Source organism: Polyodon spathula, chromosome 3 (assembly GCF_017654505.1).
Source record: "Polyodon spathula isolate WHYD16114869_AA chromosome 3, ASM1765450v1, whole genome shotgun sequence".
In the NCBI taxonomy this organism is placed as follows: domain Eukaryota; kingdom Metazoa; phylum Chordata; class Actinopteri; order Acipenseriformes; family Polyodontidae; genus Polyodon; species Polyodon spathula.
This window is the reverse complement of record NC_054536.1, coordinates 86,281,939-86,301,663: the sequence shown is the minus strand read 5'-3', so window position 1 is coordinate 86,301,663 and position 19,725 is coordinate 86,281,939. Positions and strand designations below refer to the sequence as shown.

General features: G+C 35.3%; 1 pseudogene; it reads right to left on the bottom strand.

The window, feature by feature from the left end:
• Positions 1-1,528: 1,528 nt before the first annotated feature.
• LOC121309530 overlaps positions 1,529-19,725 on the bottom strand; it is an 85,877-nt pseudogene continuing 67,680 nt past the window's right edge.

Below are 19,725 nucleotides of genomic sequence, written 5' to 3'. Positions count from 1 at the left end.
TTTTGGAATAAAAAGTAACTACCATTATCTATACGGCTCTTGGCTACATCAGTGAAGAATGTTTATGAATATATTTTCGGTGCAAGAGCTGTATTGCGTTGCATACCAGTAGTACCCATTGCAATGTTTTTTTTTTTGCCATGCTTTACAAAAAAGACACATTAATTAAAAATTCTTGCTTTCAGCACTTCCTTCTGAAACGTATTTATAATACTTACCTTCAGCAGGCACCTGGCTGATTCAAGCTGTGGTGACAATTGGGATAGAAACTTCCACCTCCCATGCCATTTATCTTTAAACAGTTTTCATAATGTATTCCTAAAAACACTGCAATAATGTATATATGTTTTTTAAATTACACTCAAACCCTTTAGTATTATTATTTTTTTAAAGTAATGTAACACACATTAGTCTGTGCCAATCAGTTTTTTTTTTTTTTTTTTTTTTTTTTTTTTTTTTTTTCCTCGTTGTAGCTAATACTTTGCACTTGCCCAGTATAGTACTCGATGTTGTAAAAACGATGACTACAAACCGAAATGTCACTTCGCAGTACAGTGTATTCAGTGCTTGGTTATTTCAAGATGATGGAGATGTGAAGTCTGTACCACATTTTCTCAGCTTGGACAGAATCCTGTCAAAAAGCTGACCTTGCTAGCTGCTACTGACTTATATGTGCAACTAGATGATAGCCGTGGGGAGAGTTGAGAACCAACTTGCACATCAAGTGGGAATCTTCTTTAAATCTCTTATATAATGATTGTGTACTATCCAAATAAAAACATTACAGTATGCAGACAAGTATTATCCTTGTGTATATATACTGTGTGTGTGTATAATTTATATAATATATAAAATATTATGGGTAATATTCAGCATTACAAGAGCTAATCAAATCATGTGAAAGTCACCAAAAGGCTTGTAAATTCACAGGGTTTTAAAATCAGAGCACAACAACTACAGACATGTTTTGCCCTGTTTGCCATCAGTGTATTTACTCTCCTGAGCTTTTCACTAGTCGGAGTACAGTTACGCTGCACTGATGAGCCCCAAAAAGGGCAAAACATATCTGCAGTTGCTGTGCTGACATAAAACACTGTGAATGTAGAAGCCTTTTGGTGACTTTCACTCAATTTGATTGGCTCAAAATTTCTCTGGTAGTTTTATTATCAGTGTCTATTTACTCAAATCACATAATTTTGTAATAGATTGATACACAGTAACACTTTGAGTTATGGTGTAAGTACAATGCAATAATACAATTCATTTTCCAAGCATTCAACAGTGATATAGGTACCAAGAAGGTATAACTTTAATTGGGTAAACTGAAATGCAAATGATATTATTTGATTGCTTTCCAATAAATATAATTCATGCAGTACCCTGCAATAAATAAAAACATCAATGTGCATATAGTACACACATTTATAATGTAAGATACCAGTGTGAAACACCACATCTAAAGCTGCTGGCTCTAGGGTAGCTTACCACATCTGCAGATCATCACAGTCAGCCTCATATGGATTTAATAGCACCATGCCAGTATGGCCTGTGAATAGATGTTATTAAACACTGCTCCTAAAGGAAAAGGACAAACAGCAGTTGAACTGGATCGTCTGACTGGGCTATTAACTGTCAAACACTCAAGCAGAAGGGGTTTGCTTGAACAAAAATAATACAGTACAGAACCACTTTTAAAGGCATGACAGTTTTGATAAAAGCAGGGTGTAAACGACGACTGGCTTAATAAGCCCAGTGCAGCATTTGTAGCTTGACACTTAACACTATCCTGGTGAATGTGGAGCAGGTTTCTCAATTCACTAGTTTGACAGTTCTACAGCTCCTTCCTCTTCAGCATCAGGTCTATTTGCACAGATCTCCACCAGGGTCCTGGCAAAACGAGTCCAGTCCTCAGCGTGGGGGACTGCAAGCTGTAAGGACGGAAATGCAGGCTTTATAACAGCTACCCGAGAGTCCATACCATTGGCAGAACAAATTGTATACCATGGTGTTATATTTTCCTTGAGTTTGTTGCTTAACCTTCATAGTTGCTTTAATCAGTTGGTAGGCCCTTTCAGAAACAATACAGACTTTTTTTTTAATCCAATGTATTACCCAGTGGTGTAACCAGTACCTCTTAACAACCATTTGTCAGCAACCAGTTAATATGTTTATAATGTTGCAGAATCCCAGTTGTGTGATTTGTGGGCCTGATTAAACTGAAGGAATGACATGTATATGAGATCACACTTCAAAAGTTCACGTCACAAGAAGTATACAAATGCGATCTGCATCCAAAAATATACAAAAATCGACACAAACTAGCTTTGTGTCTACACCATAGCGCTGCCTGCACTCACTACACGAAAAGGACCCTTTGTTTGTGTAATGCAAAACATAAATTCTTAAACTTCATAGCTCTGAATAATCAAACTCGATTTATTTAATGTTACACATCTTGCTATGAAAATTATTTTGTAACAGCAAACTAAAACTTAAAAAGATGAACTTAAGAAGTTAAATTCTGTATAAGCCTGGACATTAAAAAATAAAATCGATGCATTTTACATTACGGGTCCACCTGCTGTGGTTTTGCTGGAGACTTCAACAGCTTGTAGTCTAAGCCCTTTAGATTTTATAATTAGGGCTTCTGTTTTTATTAATTTCATTTTTCTGTGATTATTTTTTAGCTATCTGAGTGTTATATAAATCGTTTTATTCAGGTCTTTTTGCTTTTTATATACTGTATGAAATCACTGTTTTCGGTTATGTTCCAAAATGCTTGGGTGCTTGCTTCTGTCACCGTATGTGTAGTAACTCGACAGTACTTGCACACTTAAGTTGTACCTTCTTTGCTTCGCTGTGTTCCACAACTAAATCCCTATGGTCATAGGCACATTCTTCTGGGTTTTTTGTGTGTAGGCATTTCTTTACATTTTGTCACAAATTGCAATTCTGTTTTAAATCCTCTGTATCTTAACTGTAATACAGCTTTAAATCATGTGAACGAGCCTCCATTCCTAATTATAATCTCGTTTTATACCTCGCAAGCAGAGTCTCCATAGAAATGTAGGAATGTGCTGCCACTCAACAGTTGGGGTGGGTTTAAAGTATTCAGAACAAATCAATAATAGACGCAAATCAGGAAGGAGGGACAGTACCCAACTGCACTGGGAAAGGTAGTTTGTTGTTCATTTTTTTATGGGAAAGGGATGGTCAAAGTGAATTGAGAAACCATTTCCACTGTTTTATAATTATTTTTTTTGTAATTAAAATATATTTAGAGAGAGATTTCTCAGCCTTTCACTTACTGTGCCTTTTGAATACACACAAATACAATCATGAAATATTGAGGACAGTTATTTATTCAAGTGACTTACACAGTATAGTAAATATATAATATACTGTTAACATTATTGAACTGTACTCAAATAAGGAATATTAGACCATGCAGAAAGCAGTTAATGTACAACTTGGACCATGAATGTACTTTGTGATTCATACTGTGAGGCGATAGATGATGTGGTGTGACTACATTCTGGGTAAGCAAATCTCTACCCAGTTAGCATATAAGGAGTTGAGGTTTATAAGGCAGTGAGGACCAGTGGTTAAAGTCCAGTGTTTGTAACCAGGTGGTCAGTGGTTCAAATCCCACCTCTGTCACTGACTGACTCTTTTGCATCCTGCAGATGAGATATTAAATCCATGTCCTAATTTAAGTGACTCTGCATGTAATTCACAGTTCACAGCACACCTCTGTAAAGGGCTTTGTGATGGTAGTCCACTATGAAAGGCGCTATATCAAAATAAAGATATTACTACTATTATTATTATTATATAATGTGTTTTGTCTGACTGGAGTATCACCGCTTTACTATTGATATATAGTCGCAGACACAAGTATTGGCACCCTACACTTAAAATAAAATCATTCAAGAAAAACTTATTAAATGCAGGCATTTAGTGAACATTAGCCACTATTTAATATGACAAAGGCCATGTACACCATTTCTGGTAGTTTAACAAAGAATCTTTCTTTAAAAAACAAAAGAAAAAACAATAGCCAGAAAAAATGAGACTATTATTTCCAACATCTCTTTGAAGAAAAACTATTTTGGCAGCACAGCAGATGATGGTGAAGACAAAGGTGTTGGATTCACGTTGAGAAAAAGCACTCGTAGCAAACTACAACAAAGTAAATGTCTACAGAACAGTATCAAAGAAATATGAAATACAAAAATCCACAATCAGCAATAATCAAGAAGCACCATAGAACCAATTCAACTGAAAGAAGTGGAGTCAGTAAGTGACAGGGTAGGGTCATGGACTGGATATTATTGGCATGGAAGAGAGACTCATACCCAGAAAGCTGCCTGCCAACCCAATATACTCTACACCAACACATACATACGTACAATAGCAGGGCTAGCGCCCTGCCACAACGACACCGGCGGGGCTGACACAATGCTGCAACGTTCAAGGAAAATGACAGGTACAGCAGGTAGGAGAATTGTCCGAGCATCTAAAAAAAAAATCCAAGATTAACAGCCAAGGACTGAAAGAAAGATTTGGAACAATCAGGCATAATAGTATGAACAGTTCAAAGCTGGCACCTGAACCCAGAAGAGTTGTATGCACGTAGGCCTTGCTGCAAACCACTTTTAAAGAACATTCATAAAACAGTCTAAAATTTGCCAAGAAATATGAACAAAAATCTGAGCGTTCTTCAACAAATGGGTCCAATGAGATCTTCTGGTCCAATGAGACTAAATAGAATGTTTGTTTGGAGAAAACTTTATACCTACAGTTTAACACTGAGGTGGTTCAATCATGATATGGGGTGTTTTACCAGTTCAGGGTCTGGAGACATTCATGTGATTGAATGCAGCCACGTTTCATAACATCTGGCAGACAGTTTATCTTTCAATACGAAAACCACCCCCCAAAAAAAGCAGGGGTTATTAAAATCAGATTTAAAAGGACTTAAATACACAGTTATAATTTTATAATAAAATATAATTTCAATATGAAGTGCAAGGTTATATGCAGTATGAGTAAAACTGTAAACCGGTAAAAGTAATATACATATGTGTGTGTGTGTGTGTGTGTGTGTGTGTATGTGTGCGCGTGCCTATACCACACAAGTAGAATCCTCAGTGGGAGAGGGCATAATCATAGTTAAATACAAATCCAAAGAGGGCATCTCAAGTATTTTACCACTAACAGAGGGCCTTTAAGCATAAATTATATGTTGGCTTTGTGTGGCACTGGAAATCCTTATAAAGCAAATGAAAGAAATGAATTGGAATTTGTTCCAGACTCAGCACATATATAAGCAGTATGCCATGGAAAAGTGGAACAGTAACAGTGATATTAAGAAGAACCTAGGGGAGATATTTGATATTGAGAAAGCTATACAGCTGGTGCAAAAAGGCTTATGAGATTAATTACTTCAAACACAACAATAAAACTATAATATGAAACAGTAAGTAGACACATGTTTCAGCTAATGCCTCCATCAGTGTAATGATTTAACTGAAATGACTGAAATGTGTATGCATTCTGTATAACTAAAAAAAATAAGCCTATCACAAAGGAAAATGACAAACCAGTTTCGCAAGTACTGGTGTGTGTCAGACATGAAAGGAGCCCATGGAAAATGATTTCTTTAAAATATAGGGTATACAAAGTTTGCTACCAACATGCCAACTGACAAACTGCAGTGTATGTTTTTTTTTTTTATCCCCCACAATGTTAAAACATCAAACCCTTTAACTTTAGTGGCTTAATTGATGACCGCCCATGATCATTAACCCTAAACCACACTTTAAAGCAGTCAGACTCCAATTATACTGCTTGAGAAAACTAAAATTATAATATCTTAAAAAAAAAAAACCGCAATGAAATAAACCCAGAGTCAAAGGAGCCAGCTCTACAAATATTTGGAAGTTCATTCTGCAGTTAGTTATCCTGGTGCATATGATAATATTGCACACTCCAGATTTACATATGGGAAAAAGTTCGACTTTTACGATTACTTTTTCAGTAGAAAAATTACAAATATGGTGTATTATAATTTTACTATTTATCTTTCAAACAATCAAATATGCTGTGCTCTGTTAGTCTGTATCAGGGCTACTTCCTAAACTTTAGTAGCAGTGCATTTCTCTATATAGTATTACCTGTGTGTTACTAATAAAACATGATTACCGTGATTTGAAATTGTTTGGTGCGTCTGGTACTTTTTACTCAGGGCCTCAATAGATAACAACAATTTTTTTTTTTTACAGTTGTTTTACCTTTCAAACAATTGAGATTTGTTTCTGGGTTGTTGTTTCTTATAGGTGCTTATACATTCTTCAGGGTTAAAGTTTAAACTTGTGGAACATGATTATTATTATTATTATTATTATTATTATTATTATTATTATTATTATTATTATTATTATTTTATTATACCAACTAAACATTCACCTAAAAGTGGATTTTTTCAAAAGAAATGAGACTTCTTAAGCTTTTATTTGGTATTATTAGTTTTATGCTTATTTTCACAGACCCTGACCAGCACTTTTAATGGACTACCTAATACTGTTTTAATTATAGTAGCAGAAGATCAGTGCATATCAGGGTCTGTGAAATCAGCCAATAGTATTTATAGCAGGCTATTCCTAAACACATTATCCCATAACCACAAAATAAAAAACAGGTAAAGTTTTACAATATATTCCATACATTAAAATGCCTTTAATATGTCTGCCTCATAATAAAAACTATCAAATTCTTCAATTACAATAGATGACGCAACTTCAATACACAATACACTCCAGTATTAATACTTTTTTTTTTTTACCTCTCCAACATCGTAGATCCAGACTCGACCCTCCGAATCCCCGAGTATCACCTCTTTACCTGTTGCCGCCCATCGGACCCGGTTCATGGCAGAGGCCGGGTCTGATTTAGGCAGGGTCTTGGTGGTGCCATATACCTTCCTCTTCTTAATAATCGTCTTGACCGTGCTCCAAGGAATATTCAAGGCCTTTGAAATGTTTTTATACCCATCCCCTGATCTGTGCCTTTCAAAGCATCTTGGTGCTCATGGTCTTCGCTTTGGAATGCACAACCCAGCAGAACCTACAGGAACTGCTGAATTTATCCTGAAATCATGTGAATCACTACAATTTAACACAGGTGGAGGCCACTTAACTTGGTGTGTGATTTTGAAGGCGATTGGTTACACCTGAGCTAATTTAGGATTGCTATTACTTATCCAACCAAGCTATTTCAGTTTTTATTTTTAATTAATTTTCTACAAATTTCTAGAATTTTTTTTAACTTGGAAGTTGTGGGGTAGGATGTGTAGATAAATGAAAAAAAAAAAAAAAACATTTTAATGGATTTTAATTCCAGGCTTTAAGGCAACAAAAGGTGAACAATTTAATGGGGTGTAGACTTTCTATAGGCACTGTATATAAATCTTGTATACTTTCATTAGCTACATAGGTCTCAAATGTAGAGTTTTGAAAGAAATGCATATTACAGAAAACATTATTTTCATTTCAAAACAGACAGCTGATACTACACTGAGTCTTCAGTTTGCTTGCCTTGCCTTCCAGGAAGTCTGCTACTGCTTTTCTTCCTTGGTCATTTCACGCCAGCAGTGTCTTCTGGGTCAAAGCGTTATACTGGCTGAAGGTATGTAAGTCAATAGGGGAAGCAGCTGATTGGTTATTTCCAGGAAAGAAGCCAGTGAGTGACAATTGCACCCTCCAGGAGAAACTACCCAGGAAGTACAAGACAGTTTAAAAACAACACGCAAACAAATTTCTTTAACCTGGTGTTGTACCAGATACCACGTTTCAAAATGGAAATACATATTTTCTAAAACATGTGTTCTCTTAAAACTGCACATTTGAGACCTATATATAAAAGGGATATGCATGGCATAGAAAATGGTTTGCAATGTTTGTTTTAATATACTCTACCATACTTTGCTGGTCTTTATAATGCTTGCCTATATTTAATCACACTTGCTTTACTTTTATTATGGGATACTTTTGTTTGGGCATTAAGTTGCCTCAATGCAGTATTGTAGCTGCAGTGATGGTATTTAACTTTCTGTCGCAGTATAGTTTAATAAAACAGAGCTTTGAGGTTTCTTTGACAGTTCAATTAAGAATCACTGTGGAGTAAAATGAAAGAGATTATCACTCTGTTATATAACCTGTTGGAAGAAAAGACCACACAAAACAGTCTCCAAAGATCCTCCTGAACTGCTGAAAAAAGATTTGCAAATCTTTTCCAGAAATCCATATCACAGGTGCAAGTTTCCTGTTAGAAAGAACGTTATGCTACATTTATATTCTGAAACCACACAGACACAAAAAGCTCCTAAGATCTTCCAAACAATGAGAAACTCATTTAACTTGCAGCGATAATACACCGCAGACAACAACAGATTAGAGGTGACAATTGCAGCTCAATTGAAGAAAAAAGAAAATATGATGTGAATCTCTCAGAATAGCACTGGTGATTTCAATGGGAGGTGGATTTAAAATACCTAACCACAATCTATATGAGGATTTTTTTTACTTATGCTATAGAAAAAAAAGGTCTTGCAAATCATTTGAACACAAATTGGAAGCACGCAATCTCGAAAATGTTATGTTAATAACAAAAGGCTGCATGCTGTGAACACTGCATCATGTTTCTCATAAAGGAAGCTTTGGCAAGTCAACGACATCCTTTAACTCTCTAGTCCCTAGACACTACAATAACACCGTGTAACAATTTTTAAATTTTTTTTTGTTCCTGGGTAGCAAGTGTTATTTCCTAATTGCTTATGCCTCAAAAGTATAGAAAATGGCTATTATTCCCCACAAACTTTGCTTTTGTGACCAGGACAGTGATATTTCAAAATATCACTATTTCCAATGGGAAAACGGGCAAATGTGTGTCTTTTCGTTCACATAAAGTCAGAAAAAAACAACATATGAATCCAAATTAACATGTATTTATACTAAAGTAATACAAAAATGATTACAAAAGATTTAGAAGTGAGTAGTTTTTCGAGATTTATGATTATACTGTATAATCGTAAAGATATTCAATATTTATATTCAATATTTTGAAATATCACTGTCCTGGTCACAAAAGCAAAGTTTGTGGGGAATAATAGCCATTTTCTATACTTTTGAGGCATAAGCAATTAGGAAATAACACTTACTACCCAGGAACAAAAATTGTGTTACATAGTGTAATCAAAGGGATCCCTTTTTGTTTAAAGAAAAGCTTGTGCAGCTGTGATTGAGCAGGAGTATTTGATAAATAAATACTTTAGTAATTAGATATAAACAAGATCACAATGTATAAAAACAACATTTTTTTTGCAAGATTTTGGTTATTATTTCTTTATTTAGCAGACACCTTTATCCAAGGGGACTTACAGAGACTAGGATGTGTGAACAATGCATCAGCTGCAGAGTCACTTACTAGAAAACAACAGAATTATTCCGGGCTTCTCATACAGACAGGCTAAAAGAATTGAAAGTCTTGAACAAAGAAGAGCTAATTCAAGGAGGTATTGACAGTCACCTGAAAGACAGAGCACAAGGAGGTTAAGCAACTTGTTCAAGGTCACACAATAAGTGAGCCAGGATTTGAACTGGGGAACCTCCTGGTTACAAGCCCTTTTTCTTTAACCACTGGACCACACAGCATCCTTGGTCTTCTGTCCTCCACACAACAAATATACAGTGCTAAAACAATCCTAAATTGACGACAATCGCATTTCATATAGGCTTGACCAAGCATTGCAGTATTAAAATAGAATGTGTGTTGTAAATCAGGACATGGTTTTCCAATAAATGCTGAACTGGTCTAACAGAAATGACATTGACTCTATAGATGATACAATGCCTACAGCCAGTTAGCAGTTGAAAGTTGTTAAGTTTTTAAAGCATGAACAATAAAGAAAGGCTTTCCAATTTTTTGGGAACCTCTTACGCTTTTGGGGACCCTATATATGGAGAACCTGCTCATAGCAACAGAAGTAGCCTGTCATTCAAACTCTCCCACCTTGTCAGGGAAGGAGAATGGCACTTGGGTTAGGTTTTTTCAAAAAATGACTAGTAATGATATATGTTATTAAAATAGTGTTTGCTATAAACATTGGCAAATTATTTATTATGAGGTGCGTTTTCAAGATCTGTAGTCTTGATCACAGTTCAGGCTAAATAAAATCTAAAAGATAATATCTAGTCTACAAATACACTAGTCTAAAAAAAAAAAGTATAATTCTGTTCAATCAAATATTATTATTATTATTATTATTATTATTATTATTATTATTATTATTTATTATTATTATAGTCAGCACTCACATATCCGACCCTATACAATTTTGACTTCAGTGATGGTTAAACGCGTGTGACGCATATCTGATTATTAAATTTTGACCCGCTCCAACCATTGTATCTTTTTTGTATTCTCTGAAAAAAGGACAATATCAAAAATACATATCTGAAAGGACTGTGTTTTAAAATTAGTAGTCTTGCATTTAGATGTACCGGTACTGTATTTTTAACAGAAGTAGTATTTTAATTCAGAACAATATGATTCTGAAAATATCACTTCCCAAAACTAAAGCGACGACATGTTAACTGTAATACAGTACATAATTTTAAACCCGGTATGTAAAATTTTGGGCGACCTGAAACATATGGGAACAATAAGTCACTCGGGTAGGCTGGAGCTAACCCATTTAAGGCTTTATAGGTTATAAGCAGGATTTTAAAATCAATCCCATATTGTACTGAGAGCCAGTGTAGGGAGGCCAATAGTGCCTTTATATGTTCAAACTTTTTTGTTTTCGTTAGGATCCTGGCAGTAGCGTTTTGCATGAGCAAAATGCAGTTTGGAATGCCAGGGGGCATTACAGTAGTCTATTCTACTCTTAAGTCTAGTCTATTCTTAAGTTACATCCTGTGCTGAGAAAAAGCACCTTAATTTTGCAGTATTTCTTAGTTGGAAAAAAATGTGGGATTCAAATGAAAGATCAGGGGAAAAAATTACATCCAAATTTCTCATTTCTGTCTTTGACTCATTATGGTAGCTGCCCACTATACAGACACATTGATTTACCCTCTCAGTTGATTTCTTGACCCCAAAATTATGACCTCTTTTCTATCAGAATTTAACTGTAGAGAATGTGTTGACATCCATTTCTTTACATCAATGAGACAGGTAGTTTAGGTATTGCAGATGTGGAATTACCTGGTTTCAGAGATAGACAATTGTGTGTCATCGGCATAGCAAAGTTTAGCCTGTGTCTACGGACAACATCGCCCAGGGGAAGCACACAGAGATAAAACAAGATTGGTCGAAGAAAAGAGTCATGTGGGATGCCACACTTAACTCTAGATAAGAAGACAAGCGCTCCTCAATTTGAACACATTGTAACCTTGAAAGATTTAAACCAAGATAGAATGCAACCTGACAGTCCCACAAGATTCTCAAGACGGTCAATTAAAAACAGATTGCCAATGGTGTTGAATGCTGCGCTTAGATCAAGAAGAATGAGGCAAGACCTGAACCAGAAGATAATAGCATATCGTTTACTACTTTGATAAGAGCCATTTCAGTACTTTATCTATTATGCACTGGAAAGAATGATTTTTTGACAAAAAGAGGAGATTAGAAATAAGGCCTAAGTAGTGGATCCAAAGTAAGTTTTTTAAGCAGTGGTTTTGCAATGGCAATGAGTCAGCAATGATACCAGATGAAAGGGAGCTATTAATAATATTTAGAATAGTAAAATCAATCCTAGACAATATTTCTTTCAATAGTTTAGTAAAAATGGGGTCTAATGAACAAGTAGAAGATTTTGCCTTACTAACTAGATTTGGCCAATGTTTGATATTTGGTTTCTTATATCAGCAGTTTTGTGCTTATATCAGCAAGTGATTCATAAAGTCATCGCTGTTAGCTGTTAACAAGATTTTCATAGAAGGCTCTTTTTGCTGGTTTGTGAGTTGAGCTATTGTGTTAAAGAGAAATCAAGGATTACTTTTATTTGTTTCTATTAAGTTTGAGTAAGCTGACCTGGTGGAAGATAATGCAGCCTTGTAATTCAAGACGCTATCTTTCCAGGCAAGGTAAAAATAATAATAATAATAATAATAATAATAATAATAATAATAATAATAATAATAATAATAATAATAATAATATAATAATTTTATGGTTTTCCATCTACATTCTAATTTATGACATGTTTGGTTGAGTATACGAGTTGTGTCATTGAACCAAGGGAAGAATCTTTTGAAAAACAGTGGTGCTATCGTGTTCAAGATATTGCTTAAGGTTGTGTTATAATTATCTAGTAATACATCAACTGATCTTGAATGGATAAGTGCTAAGGTGGACAACGCATCCAATAATTCAGCAGGATTTCTTGTTGTAAGCTATTGTATTATTCCAATAACATTACTGTAACATAAAAAAAAAATTAATGAATGAATTGCCTATGCAAAATGCTGGAGTGACCAGGCCTCTGGTTAAGAAAAGGTCACAGGATGGCAACATTCGCTTACAATTCAGCTCGGGGTAATGAGTGAGAATAATCTATTGCATCTATTGACTCTTACTGAGGTACACCTGCTGCTACCTGACCAGAAAGAATAGAGATACTAATTCCAGGCCTGCAGCAAACAAAGTAAACATACAACTGAGATATATCAGAGCTGCGCAATGCAGTTCATAATGCTGAAAAAGTACTGAAAGTTATTTCAAGTGATCTGGGAAGACAGGAAACAGCACAGCAAGGTCCGATACATCTTCCAGGTACTGTTATAATGCATACGGATGTATACTGCTCTTTAATATGTGTCTGAAAATTATTAGTTGAAGGATGATTGGTTAGTTTAAAAGGTTCATTAGAATGAAGGCAACATTAAAATCAAGGTAGAACACAACTATATCCCTACCTGTCTCTTGAAAATGTTATATTTGAACGCATCTAACTATGTTTAGCTTTGATTATTGTGTCTAAAATATACCATGGTAAGATATTGCATTTGGTTGCAATGTTAATAGTGTTACACAGACAAAGCAAATAGGTTATATTATTAGGATGTGAGATTCAAGCATAAGGTGATCAAGGGGAAGAACCAGTCTCTTATATTATTTAAGTTTTAAGTTGCCAACATAAAATACACTCTGGTGTAACAAAAAAAAAAAGTGCATTCAGTGTCAGATTTGAAGGAAGAACAGGTCATAATCAAGGACCATCTGAAGCTGTGTTCCTGTCTAAAATTGGTAGGTATTTCATCAGTACAACCTGTACTTGAAATGCCTCCACACAGGAGAGGAGCCAATGTGAAGGCAGCCAACCCTCCTTGCATCCCCTCAGCTGTATGATTTATAATTAAAAAGAAGGATTTACTTCCTGCTCTGGACACTTGAAAGGCCTTCTCTTTCAAGCTGTGCAGTGCCAGCCATGTTAGCAGCGGTCTCTTCTTGCCTGATCACGCTAGTATTTATAGCCAACATGTTTGCTTTTCAAAAGAGAAGGAGTGCCTTCAAGTGGTTTATAATTTACTGGAAAGACTACAGCACTGCCTTGTCACCCCATCATTTTTAAATGAGACTTGTAAACATGTACTGTTACTAAAGCACTAAACTGCAATTATTGTCAAGTGAATTGTTTTCATATACTGGTGTAAATTATTATATAATATAAATGCCACTCTATTGATACTGGAACAGATTATCTACTGTTTAATGAGAAACCAAACACCTGTATTTTTATTAGTCTTACCTCTATTTGTCACATAATACTGTAATTATCAAGTGTATCATATCCAGAATATCATCTTAGCAGTAATATGTTAAATCCCCAGGCTATCATTATATACTTACCACAAATTAATTTGTATGTAAAAGTTTTTCTATAACAACAAATCTTTGGATTTATAATATTTATTAACCACTGTACTTGAGTTTTTTTTTTTTTTTTTTCCCCAATCAGCATAATTACTGAATTATATTGGGCTGCTAAATTTATTTTCCCAAGTGATAATAATCCCTTTAAATTAAATACTATGCATAAGTTATCTTTACAATAGAAGCAGAAAAAAACAATGCAGTCACATGCAGTTTAAAATTAAAACATGCTGTCACTGGAATACCAATGTGCAGTATTAAATTAAACCACGAGCAGGAGGCCACTGTGTGCACACCTATGGAATTAAGCAATACACATCGGTAAAATAATACATCATTGTTTTTTCTCTGATGCCTAATGGTCCATACAATTACCTCATGATGCACCCATTTTGTTAAATAAAGTGAAAGTACTGAAATAATCAATTTATCATTGCCAGCACACCTCTGGTAACACAAAGAATGCAGAGTTTGTGAGCTCTCACCTCCTTGTCGTTATTTGGGTTCCAGAGATCCAAACAGCCCATTCCATCCACACAGGCAAAGACTGCAGGATGCACCAGGGACCACATGACGTCGTAGACATAGTCGGCATTGTCTTCAAAGGAGTAGAGAGGTTTGTTGTGCTGTAAGGCGGGAAGAACATTAAGACTTTGTGGCGCTAGTGCAGCCTAGGGCTGTCTGGCAAGTCTAATTAAAAACTTTGCACATTTGCTAAGTGTCATAAAACCCAGGAGATGAACGTCCTGCAAGGTGTACTGTAACTTTAATGTAACAGCTGTTTAGAGAGCCAGCAAGCGTATAGCAGTGCTCCATACTTTTAGGACAGATTGCACCACTGACACACAATACTGTTCAACCTGAAAAGGATTATGAAATTCTCTACAGTATGTGATTAACAGTCAGTGCATGGAATGTGCATCACAGCAGACACAGACTGCCATCTAGAGAGGCATTCTGCACTGAACAGACTAGTTTGCTCTTTAGAATGAAACTCACCTCCTGCAAGCTTCACTAGTCCTTACCTGTGGGTCAACAGTGCAATATCCTAATGGTGCTGCAGTAAACATTTTGCTGTACTCTCTGTAAGTTATTCTTTTGTGGCTTCACATTAGCATGCATTGAATGCTTTTGTGTGTAGCCACTAGCCACCTTATTATTGATTATGAAAAGACAATAATTTATGTATTTAATTTGCTCACATCAAAACTGCTAACCAACCTAAAATGATGTCACATGCCAAGATCTTTGGTTAAGCTAAATAATTACTATATCACTGAAGTTCACAGCAAACCTAAGCAGTAATAACAAGCACTGTTAGGCAGGGATTTAATGAACAAATAAATAGAAAATGACTAAGGAGATTCTATTCAAATTATGTTGGTAAGAAGTATCCCCTGGCATCGGCTTTCAGCATCCTGAAAAAGAAGATCCCAATGAGCTACATCCATTGAGGAAATCTCCAAATGTATGTGTGGCATCCATTAAGTAAATGGGTGTCTTGACAGAGAGTCAGGTTCTTCCATGTATCCCTATATTCTGATACTCTCCCAAATTCTTATTTAACTCCTATATTGTGATTAAAAGTGTATTGTGTTCTATAAATAAAGAATGTGGCAAATACAATTTACTGTCCACTAGTCCAAATAAAGTATTTTATTTTTAACACAAGTTGTGCACTTTCTCCAATTACATTTTCAAAGTTAGTTAATTGCAAAGTGAATTTAATAAATATCAAATGATTCAGGCCTTGTTCTTATCACAATCTAAATGCTTTGTGTGAGGCATTTCCTTAGCAAGAAAACTGCATCAAATAAGCATCATTCACTGATAACAACTTTGACCTATCATTTCCAAGTCTCTCTCTCTCTCTCTCTCTCTCTCTCTCTCTCTCTCTCTCTCTCTCTCTCTCTCTCTCTCTCTCTCTCTCTACACGAAACTTGAGGTATGTACACGAAACTCCATACTTCCCCATGACATTAAACATACTTCATTGTTACTGTTAATTTGCATGTGCATCAGTGCTGTTGGAATATGTTTAATCCAGGAGGCGCCACACATTAAATGGCTTATTATCTTTACAAAGGAATTTCTGCACATTTGCAGGTTTTGACTAGCATCAGAAAGCTATAACGGAGACACTGATTTTGGAGTCCCAAAGAACATTATGCTCAAATTCTGTACAGAAAATCTGCCTATTGCATAAAAGCATATATATCATGCAATGATATTTTGCATCTTCTCAAGCCATTTAATAAAACAATGACCAATTAACTAATAAAATCTAGTTTTCTCTAGGAACCGCCCTGACAAAATCCTTATGAAAATGTTTGAAACAAACACACAAACAAAAAAAAAAAAACAATTTAAAAGATTCAGATCTTGGTTGTTGTTGTTTTTAACTGAACTTGCTAAATGACATATTTACATGGGGTTTTCAATTGAATTTAAATACAAGTGTTTGATTGAAATTCCAAACTATAAATTTGTCATATAAAGAGGGGAACAGAAGCATGTGAAAACATTAAGTTAAACTTGATACAATGGCCTTGCCTGGAGATACCAGGATGATTACATTTTTGTGGTTTCCTTCAAAGGAAGTGAATTTTTTTTGGTTGAGTTTGATAACTGAGTCAAACAACACAGGGCTGATAACTGTTTTGGGGGTTTACTGTGAACCATACTTAATGTCTAGCTGAGGAAAAGGGAAGAAAGATGAATATGTTAAGGCAGACGGGCGTCAGTAAGTCAGCCGGTTAGCTTTGAGGGAATGCATAAACTATGCAACTGGTTATCCTTTAAGTGTTACTGGCAGCTAACCACCGTTTTTTTGTTAATCTTCCTGGTAGGTTTGGGATTGCTTCTTGAAGGCAAAGGAGCAAATCCTGAAGAGTTTAACTGTTCATTTACAGCTTGAATGACTTTCTAAATACCTCAAATACCAGTAGTTGTTCTAAACTGGGCAAAAGCTGCAGACCATTGGGTTACTTAAGTAATATAGATAATAATTGCTATCACACACCTGATAACACACAAATACAATAATGTCTCCTCGGTCCAACAGGTGTGTAGTCTATCGAGTAACTCAAGCATTAAGTAGGCTGTTAGGGTATAACACAATCTATTTTAAATGGATGCAGGGTTTTAGAATAGTTATTTTATGACAACATGCTTGGTGCTAGCTATAGTGATAATATAATTACTGTTATATGGTAAGTGTGCCAGCTGTAAGTAAAGCTAAACAGCATGCTGAATGTTGTGTGTAACAATAAACAGTATATAAATATGCTTGCTGTTTTATATATAGAATAACTTCAATTGGTCTGAGAGGTTACATTTGTGTATGTATTAGAACAAGTGTTGATACATTATATATCTCTAAACATCATCACTGCAGCAACTTTACTATTCAAATCCTCTGGTCTCAATCTTAAAATACAAGACCTTGCTATTTTCTACCATAACCTCGAGTTTGATCCATCCTACAAATACCACAATATGTTTTCTTTTTGGTGGAAACTGGCCAGACCTCTGTCTCCAAGGCTAAAGGGCAGAGACAGAGAATCGTGCCTGAACAAGCAGCGCCGCCCTCCTATCTCTGCGGGTTTGAACCTCTGACAAGAACTCAACGCTCCTTCCTTCCTCTTCACACTGGATACAGTTCACTGCTGGTAGCCAAGCCAAAAACACGTGTCTAAACATATAATCCCCTAACCAATATCTCCTCCAGCAGCAACAATATAAAACCCTTCCTTTAGTTTACAGTCAAGCGTTAATGATGTATTTATCACAGTCCTTTCTATATCAAATGCAGTCACATTTGAATATATCGTATCAAATCTCTCTTGGACATGCACATAAAGCAAAATCATTAAATTGTGAGCATTCAAATAAAAACTTAATTTAATAAAAATAGGTAATTTGCTGAAAGATAAAATTGACTTATATTGAGATGCGCTACAAGTCCAACTAAAAACAATATATAGCACAGTTATCAGATTTCCAGAAGAAGTTAATTAATGCAAGTTAAAACAATAAAAACATTTCTTCAACATACATCATTACTAAGACAACTATTTTAATTAAAATTAAGTCTGGATCACCTGAAATATTGCATTAAGCTGTATTCTTACTCTACTTTCAATTTTCCCTGTCACATCCAGACTTTCCCACCTAGTCATTTTCACTTGGAATAAGGGTGACAAGCAGTGGGGGTTTGTGTTAAATACAATTCTAACCTTTCAAACTAACATCAGATTCAGTACAAAAGTAGTTGAATGGATCCACCTTATCAGATTTTTTTTGTTTGTTCCAAAAACAAAAAAAAAAACCACATAGCTTTCTCCAGTTTGAATATATGATAGTGGTCGATGCCTCATGTTCATCTTTTCACTACTGTTCTGTAAGTTCTATGATTCTGTATTGAACATGGTATCTAAGCAATTTACATTGAAATGCTCCAGAGTAACGGGGGCTGTGAAAAAGTCACATTTTCAATTTTGGCAAATGTAATGAGGAAAGTAACCAGGATATGTTAATGGCATTTTTTAGATTGAATGAACGAGCTAAGCATTCTCACACATCTTGAAAAATCTGGCTATTGCAGCCTTTGCCCTATATTTAAATACGTGTTGACAGCACTAATTGCAAATGACTAACCCTTAAATGGACGATGTACCAGTGTGGAAGATATTATTACATTACTGGTTTAACAAACTGTCTTCTATAACATAGTCAAACAAAGTTGAACCGTTCCGCTTGTGAGCCAACTGCCTTTCTCAGAGTTATTTACATGATACAGCTACTAAGATATATTCTGAAATCTTTTTGCATGCAATGGCAAAAATGTATGAAAGTTGCTTGGAAGAGAGGCTTAAGAAAAAGGTCCAAATTGCTAAATGGATGAACTACTGAAATCCAGATAATCTTTATATAGTTTTGTTGTATGATATGTCTTTTTCTACTAAATGTAATTTTGCTCGACAACAGACGTGACAAAAATCCTCAGATTAAGAATCTGTTACAAACAGTCAATAATGCATCTATAAATGTTATATTGGACAGTTATTATGAATAATAGCAAGCTATAGAAATGCAGCCAATAAAAAAATGTAACTATGGCATTTATAAGAAAATTTATACAGTAATTCCTTTGTACCAAGAGATGAACCTGGCCATGTAGATAACTTTGGACAGCTAGAATAATACTTGCTTTAATCTAGGGTCCGGGATTGTAGGTCTGTGAAAGCAGCTGTGATAAGACAAGCTGTTTTAAAAATACAGTTTTCAGCTAAGCACTGTTTGTGCTAGGCATTACAATCTTATGTTTCAAGTTTCAAGCACTTGTCAGGGGAGAAGAATTATTGCAAGTGGAATGAGAATGACGTCTGTAATAATAAATGCACACATATGTGCAATATATCTTTGCCAGGAATATATACAGTTCACCACAAAGGCATTATGTCAGGTGGCTGTTGTATACAATTCAATAGTGACTATAACTTTTCTTTTTGACAGTATAACTAAACACACATAGAGTCACGCACTTTGTGACAGCAGGCATGCTTTACTGAACATTGCACCCACATGCCCCCTCTTTCTATCTGTGATACAAGGCATAAAGAGAAGGGCCTCAGTCCTCAGATCTACAGCTTCCTCTTCTTCAAACACATTACCTCATCAGTCCAACCATTCCTCACTCCGCCATTCTGGGGCTCTAGTTTCATTCCACATTCCACATTCCACACATTCATTCACACACTATCTATCTAGCTATCTATGTATAAT